Genomic DNA, 8,674 nt, shown 5'->3' on the forward strand with positions numbered 1-8,674 from the left:
TTTAACTGGAATCATTATTTCAATAGTTGCTGGCACTCGCTCCATTCCTCAATACATTTCTTTGGGATCAACTTTTTTTTGCATTGGCCTCTCACCTATTGCTGTTGGATTTCTACTGATAATTTTCATGTATCAAATTGAATTGTTGAGACCTGGAAGAGTTATGGAGCTATATACAACCCAATCCCCTACCATGAGGTGATATAGAAGATGAAGCTCTACCAGAAGACAGAACACAACCCGAGACCCTATCATGACGTCCAGTACAACCCCAACCCCTCCCACAACAGACGATACAACTGAAACCACAACTGAGTTGTAAGCATTTTTTCCTTTTGACATTCAGGACAATCTAAACATACAGAAACTTCACTACGGTTGTTTGTAGGAATCTCCAGCTTCATACAGAATCTGAATTGAACCCAAACTCTTTGCCCTGCTCCCAGGGAGGGGGTCTAGTGCTTCCCTTAGAAAACCAAGGCTAGAGAGGGTATAAAACATGAAGAAGATTCCTGCTGATGCCTAAGCTGGGGCAAGAGATAGGAACCACCCTACAGAAGGTGCTGCCCTGAGATGGGGGAGGTGGGGAACCAAAGAGTTGATGAGAGGGTGGGAGCCCCAATAGGTATTATGTACATTTTAGGTCCACCAGCCCCTCTATATGTGTTCACAGCCATGGCTGGGCTGCAGCTCACTCAGGATTTGCTTTGTTCTGTGCCCTGGTATGGACTTTAGAATCTGAGGGTAAACTCTGGGCCCCTTGTTGGTGCTGGTGAGATGGAAGCAGGTATCTCTGATGTCATTATCACCCAGATTTTTGTAACCAAGTCTTCCTGCTGTGGGGCATGTTGGGAGGCTAGAGGAGGAGCTAGTATTGGTATTTTCTTAACCCTCTGCTATTCACTCTTGGCGGGACACATGGGAAACATGGAAGGGACAAAAGGAAGAGGGGTGTTTCTCAGAAGGACTCATATTTCAGACCACCTTCTGCATGGCTCCTCCAGCCAAGAAGTATATCAAGAACTTATTTTTCAGATTGAACCTTGGTCAGAGTGGTGGGTCCTAAATGTTTTCTGTAAATTATCATGGGAATGATCTGTAAAATTAATATTCATCATTACTGGAATGTCAATGTAACCAGGCCAAATCTTCTCACTTGGAGTTCCCAGGTCCTCACAAACTTTGTTAACCTGCTCAGTCTCTGATTTCGTTGGCAATGGGCTTCAAAATTAATAGATCTGCAAATATACAGCCCACTAACTACATGGCTATTGCAGTGGAATGTTCCTTGGCCCCTTGTAACAACTCTGGGGCCTAGTACCACAGTGTCACCAATATCAGCCTATAAGCAGGGAGCTATATTCTCTAGCCAAACCCAAATCACCAACTTTGAAAATGGCAACTGAGGAGCAGGTTGGAGGTCTTCAGGTCCTGGAGAAGGATCCAGTTGTCATGAAGATGCTTCACCCTTCACAGAAACTGGATCATCAGTGTCTTCACTTTCCCTGGCAGGAAGGGCTGCTTCATTGTCTCCATGAGGCTCCTGAGGTCATGCTCCACATAATTCATCATGATGGAGATCTTGGTCATGTTGGTGACCAACAGGATCTCTCACACAGTGACAATGTTTGGTTGCTGAGCTTTCAGGATGATACTGATTTCTGTGATGGAGAAAATCAGGAAGGCTTCTTTCTCCTTTTTCATTTTCAACCATTTAAGAGATACAAACCAAAGAATATAAAGACTGATGCAACTGTATACCACAGCCTCTGTGCCTTCCTCATCCCTGTTCAGACTCTCCTGCTTCAGCTCAATGGGAGATAAGGCTGGAGAGCTGGGATACAATCTCCTTCCCCCATGGTGCTGCATTGCACCATCCCCTCTCCCATTTCTTCCCTCTCTCCCAAATCTCAGTTGAATTTGACTCTGTAACAACTAAGATATTTCCATTCTCTTGCTCTTCCTCTTCATTCTTCTTCAGCAGATGTTTTAGATCCTTCCTTGCAATTACTACCTTTATCCTCCTCTTCTGGTTCCTCTCTGCTGCTTTCTTCTTCCTCCTGAGCTCAATGCTGACTCTGCTGATGAGGACTCACCTGAGCTTCCTCTTGTTATTATCTTGTCAATCAGAACATGGATCCTCCCTCTCTTCCAGTTTCTCTCTTTTGATTGGCTGCATGCCATGTCCTTTAACAGTCTTCTTGTAATATTCTGTGATAAGCACAAACTTCTCTTCTGGCCTTTACTCTCTGTGCCTCAGAGTCTCTCCCATTCCTTCTGTTCCCTTCCTCTTTCTCCCTCATCTTTCCTTCTCAATCTCTCCTTAGGTCCAGTTGTTCAAGATGATCCTTCTCCCTCCTGAAATGTTCTCAAGTCATCTCCTCCTCTTCTGCCTTTCCTATTCCCACCAAGTTTTTTCCTGCTCCTCCCAATGCCTTTTTCACAGATCAGGTTCTCACTCCTTTCACCCTGGCATGGTTCATTGTGCTGAATGGCTGTGATGCCTGCCTTTCTCTTTCCTTTTCTCATCAGTCCCTTGATGAGCTTTTTCCCTTATGTGGCATTTTCTGGGGTGGTCTGATGGTCAAGGAGTCACATTCTTCACCTCTCTCTCCCATAGAATGTGCCTTCCTATAAGGTGAATTCCTGATTGTTATCTCCATGGGGTGACCTCTCAGCTTCCCCTCTTCAAGGAAATCCCACTTAGAATCCTCATCAGAATTTTTAATGTGTTTCACCTCTGCCTTTTCTTCTTGTGTTTTCCCTTTTCCTGAAGACGTTTCATCTAAAATTTTCACTTTCCAAAGATCCTTTTCATCACTCATTTGAATTGAGACACACACGGCACCCCCCACCCCAATACAACAGCTACTGCCTGCCCAGAGACCGAGGAGAAGCAGCACTGAGTGCAGGAGAGGTGGACATTTCCCATTTGGCGTGACCTGGTGATGTCACATTTGAGCTTTTCATCTAAGTTTTAGAAAAACTTAATATGAAGTTTGACCATTAAAATTGTCCATTTTTAATAAATATTACAGTCTTTAGCATCTGTAGTGTTTTTTCTTCTACCTAAACTTATTTCCCTACATATTACATTTTTAGGTGCCAGGAAGAACTTTTAGGACTTGAATGTCTTTCTAAGCTCTAAGATTTCTGCTCCTCTTCCCTTGTAGTCAGACCCCAGAGCATTTCTGCAAATGTTACACAATAGGCAGAATAGAAGTGAACTCAGGTTGTGTAGGTGGGGTCCTTTTTACCTGGGACTAGGGAGAATTTCAGAAGTCAGATACTAATTGAGCCTCCCTAAGCAACTGTCTTACATCCTTACCTAGTCTTTCCTTACAAGAAACTTAGATCTGTCCCTGAAAAACTTCTACCCACTGTTCTTTTTCTTTTCTAGGTCCAAGCTGAAAAAATTTAATCCTCTTTTGTAGTGGTAATCTTATGGGAAAATACCATCTCACTTAGGCCAAAAGAAATGTCAGTAAAATAACGGGAAAAAAAATTGACCCAATGGAAAATGCTGGGCCTGGAGTCAGGAAGACCTGAGTTCAAATGTGACCTGCATTGCCCAAGCAATATTCATAGAATCAAGAGCAACTATGAATGTGGCAGCATAATTCTGAATCTCAAAGTATAACAGACTCTTCATATAGAAGACAGAAGAAAAACATTTATTCAGACACCAGAAAGTCAAATCCATCATAGTAACCAAGAAGTCAATACACATTATCACTGCAGGTGACAAAACCATTCCCAAGTCTTCCCCTCCCCCCTGCCCAGGGCCTTCCTACAAATAAACACTCAAGAGCCTAGCTCCGCCTGCCTGTGTCCTGTCTCTCCCTGCACAAACTGCTCTCACCAACTTCCTTCCAGTTCTGCTCCACCCTTCCTGTTTAACTCTTTCAGCAAGCTCCTTCCACTACAGGTGACTTAGGCTTCCAGGTGATTGAAGCAGGTCACATGGGCCTCTTACTGAATGGGAAAGATCTTCCCATTTAAATTACCATTACATAACCTCAGACTCCTAGCTCCTGTGTGACTGACTACAAAACCTCTGCCTGTATCACTTTCCTTTTATTTCACTGGAAATAAAATTAACACTTCCCAGGATTATGGTGAGGATAAAATTAGAATGTAAAGTAGTCTCATAATTGCTAGATGATACTGTTGTTCATATGTAATTTAACAAACATTTATTAAGTGCCTTCTCTATGCCAGGCAGTAAACTAAGTACTAGGGATAAAAATAAAAGAAACAAGAAACAAGAAAGAGGATCCCTGAATTCAAGAAGGTTATGATGAGGTACAGACTCTGGTAACCTCCTTGAACTCTCCTCACTCAATCTGACTTTTCATACCCAAATCTGTTACCCTTAACCTAATCTGGCCCTCCATTGCCTATTATCTTCTGATTGCTTCCAGCAGTTTTCCACCCTGGATCCATCAGAATTCCAGTCTCTTGATCCTGACCTGGAGGCAACCCAGTCCCATTAATATCCTCCTTAGACTCCTCCTCAACACCCTCCCCAAACCCCTCCTCCCATCACCCTAGACTACTATACACCCCCAGATCCCTTCCACAGCTTTTCTGTATATAAAATCCTTGTTTCCATGAAGGTGCTCAGATTCAATCTAGTTCAGATTCTACCTGGCCTGCTTGTTAATACAAGTGTCACAAATGGTGAGGCTTCTTAAGAGTCAACCCAGTATGGAGAATCTTTAATAACCTTTTTTTTTTTTTTTTACTTTTGCTGAAAGAAGATGGGTCAAATTCATTCAGGCAGGACGTTGAGTGTTGGTATTTTTGATCCCAAACACCCAAAACCTCAACATTATGGTTCCCTGATCTCAAGGGTTACATTCTAATAGGGAAAGAGAACACAAAGTGGAGCTAAAAAATGTCAAAGAGGTTTTGAGAACTGTGTAGTTTTGAAGTCTGATAGCCAAGAATCCATTTTCCAGGAGTGGAATGAAGTAAAATAATGAATAGAAGAAACTTCTATTATGGAAAAACAATTAAAGTCAAAATTTCAGGGTTGACTCTAACAGCCAGGCCACTGTTTCCTGGAAAAAGAACTCTGATGTGTTTGTGGTGATTCCAACAGGAACCACAGACCCCACCTGCCTCTCAAAGACCTCCTCTGGCAGTAACCCAGGCCATTCAAGGATCTAGTAGTTTGCTGTCATAATCCCACCACTGCCCATCTAAAGAATACAGTTCCGAGGTGCCCTGCATTCTGACTAACCTTCAACTCCTGTGCCAGATCCTCCTGCCTCCTGATCTGGTTCCCAAACTCCCTATGTTATACCTCTTCCTGCCCCTATACATTGTGAGTCTATTTTCTGTGACCTCCCAGGATACAAACCACCTTCTGCCACAATGTTGAGACTTAAAGGAGGAACTTGAACAGTACAATCACCTGCCTCCCTTAACAGACTTCTCTCCATCTTTATTATGCCTCCTATACTCATTTCTCAATGAGTCACATTGCCAATCCTTTTACCCTCCTCATGCCCTTGATACTGAATCCCTGGCTACCAATGAACAAACCCTACTCCCCAACCCTAGTTGTCCTCTCTCTTATAGCAGTCTACTTCAGTTCTACCATACAAAGTTCCACTCTAGACCTGCTTACCCCTTTCACAGTGCCCTCTGAAATGCCTGCTTTATAATAAACACATTTCCTTGTATGTTAAATTTCATTTGTTTTTTGCTTCTTCCATTTTTTCTGATACTCACTAAAACATGGGTTCCTCCTTCCTGTATTAGATGCATTTTCTCTATACCTCCCACTACCCAATCAGTGGTGGAGGCCAGGGAGTCAGAATGCTCCTTGTTCCCCATTGCCAGATCTAGACTCTGCCTTTAATTCTCCTTCAGGATCATGATATCCAAATTCATCACCAAGTCAAGGTCATGGTGGTCATTATCTACTGACTCCCTGGGCTTTCTCCATTCTTCTTCAATGAATTCGATGTCTGACTCACAGTCTTTCTATCCTGATTCATTTATACTAGGGGACTTCCACGTAGATACCCATGTTCCTTTGAATACTCTAACTTCCTAATTCCTCAATCCATTTATTCCCATGATCAGCTCTTTCACTCCTTTTTATCTACACATAGAGATGAGTCTACTCTCAATCTTTCCAGCACTCACAAATATTCCACTTTGATTAATCATAAAGACTAAAATTCATTTCTCTTAACAAGTTAATAAACATTTCTTAAGTGTCTACTATGTTTTGGGCACTGTGCTAAGTGCTCTAGTTTCCAGAAGAGGCAAAAGAAAGTCCCTGACCTCAAGGAGTTCACAATATGATGTGGGAGACAACCAACCAAAAAATACATGCAAATAAGCTATATACAACATAAATAGGAAATAACTGAGAAGTAGATTACTAGAATTAAGAAGAGTTGGGAAAGGCTTTCCGTAAAAGGTGGGATTTAGTTGGAACTTAGAGAAAGTCAGGGAAGCCAGGAGGTGCAGATGAGTGGAGAGAACATCACAGGCATTGGAGGCAGCCACAGAAAATGTCCAGAACTGAGAAATGGAGTATATTATACAATAATGCAGCATGAAGGAGGCCAGAGTCACTAGATCAGACAGTCTATGGTAAGGTCTACCATTATATAAACTGTTCTCCTAGTTCTGCCCTAAAATTTACCACTTTACAAGTCTGTTTAGAACAGCTTGTGAATTACTTCCTCAAGGTTTGAAATGGAAAAAATTTTCAACAGACAGTTTAAAATTCTGTGAACTGAGGCTGAAGATTTACAGAAACCATATGATTTTACTAAATACTTCTCTTTTTAAACATACATACATACCCGAATTTCTCAAGCAAAAAGCTCTGTGAAGGAGGATTACTGTAGGCAGTTCCATCTCACATCATACTTCATAAGCACTTTCAAGCTGCAGAGCATTGTAGTAGGCACTAAGAAAGATAGAAAATGGAAATAAGTCAAAGTTCTTGGTCTCAGAGATCTGAGTATATTAAAGGAATAAAACAAACACATAAATAAACATAATATTGACATTGGAAACTATCATAACTAAAGAAGAGAGAGAGGTTCACAGGAGATAAAATGTACAACTTTGATGATACAAAATGAAAATCTTTTTGCAAAACAAAAACAATGCAGCTAAAATTAGAAAAGAAGCAAGAAATTGGGAGAAATCTTTGCAAAAATTTCTTTGCTAAAAGAATATATAGGGAATTGAGTAAAATTTATAAGAATAAGGGCTATTTCCAATTGATAAGTGGTCAAAGAATATGAATAGGCAGTTTTAAGAGGAAAAAATCTAAGCTTTCAAAAGTCATACAAAAAAATGCTCAAATCTAATAATTACATAAATCAAAATTAAAACACATTGAGGTAGTGCCTGAAGCCCTTCAGATTGTCTGTTGACAAAAAAAGGAAAATGACAAATACTGGAGAGGCTGTGAGAAAACTAGTACATGAATGCATTGTTGGCAGCATTTGTGAATTCTGAAAATCAGCTTGGAACTATGCCCCAAAAGCATTTAAACTGTGGATATCCTTTGACCCATTGATACTGCCAATAGATCAGCATCTCAAAGAGCTTAAAGAAAGAGGAAAAGGATCCAAATGTACAAAAATATAGCAGTTCACTTTCAAGTGGCAAAGAATTGGAAACTGATGGGTTGCCTATAAACTAGGGGAATAGCTGAACAAGTTAAGGGACATAAATGTGATGGAATAGCATTGTGCTTCAAGAAAGAATGAAAGAAATGGTTTCAGAAAACTTCTATGAATTGATGCAAAGTGAAATGAGCAGAACTGATGGGGATGGGATCTGAATCTCTAAAAGAAACCAGGAGATCATTTTATACAGTAAACACAATACTGTAAAGATAGTGAATTTTGGAAGAGTTAAGAACTCTGACCAAAACAATGACCAACCACAATTCCAAAAGACATATGGTAAGGCATGCTATCTACCTGCACATAGAAAAACGATGAACTCAAAGTGGACATTGAAGCTTTATTCTTTCTCCTTTTTTGTTTCCTCTTTCCTTCCTTCCTTTATTCCTTTCATTTTTTCTTCCTTCCTTACTCCCACCTTCTCTTCCTTCCTTTTTACTCTCTTTCCTTCCTTCCTTCCTTCTTTATTTCTTGCATTCATTCTTTCTTGATGTGGCTAATGCAGGAATTTGTTTTGCATAAATATACATATTTACCTAAGGTTTAGCCATGCCTCCCTCTTCAGTGGATGGGGGGAGAGAATTCAAAATTGAAAATAAAATGAACTTGAATTTTTAGAATAACTGCAATAGAAAGAGATGCATGTGAAGTGCCAGAGAGGTACCACACTGGTGTTAATCAAGGGAATTAGAAAAAACAATTACAGCAGTTTGGTTCAGCAGCTTCTTTTTTTCAGTCCTGCCCCCAGCATTTAAAGGAAAAGCAACTTTAGTTCTAGCCAAAACTACAAAAGGGGTTTATTAGTTTGTCATTTTATGCATAAGTTCCTTCACAATCAATTGCCAGCTAGAAAGTTGACAGGTGTTTGCTTGTAACTGCTCTTGAAAAGAGATCCTTCATCAATTGCCAGCTGAAGAATTAAATCATTGACTTAATTCAGAAAAATATTCCTTTGATTTTTCCAGAGAGTCACCTGAGGATCCAGGATATTCTAATTATCT

The 8,674-nt window shown here is 40.5% G+C and overlaps 1 pseudogene; it reads right to left on the reverse strand.

Moving 5' to 3' along the window:
* Positions 1–574: 574 nt before the first annotated feature.
* On the reverse strand, positions 575–2,911 carry LOC140504828 (cyclin-dependent kinase 11B pseudogene; annotated as a pseudogene).
* Positions 2,912–8,674: the final 5,763 nt, after the last annotated feature.

The sequence above is a fragment of the Notamacropus eugenii genome, chromosome 1, assembly GCF_028372415.1.
Source record: "Notamacropus eugenii isolate mMacEug1 chromosome 1, mMacEug1.pri_v2, whole genome shotgun sequence".
Taxonomy (NCBI): domain Eukaryota; kingdom Metazoa; phylum Chordata; class Mammalia; order Diprotodontia; family Macropodidae; genus Notamacropus; species Notamacropus eugenii.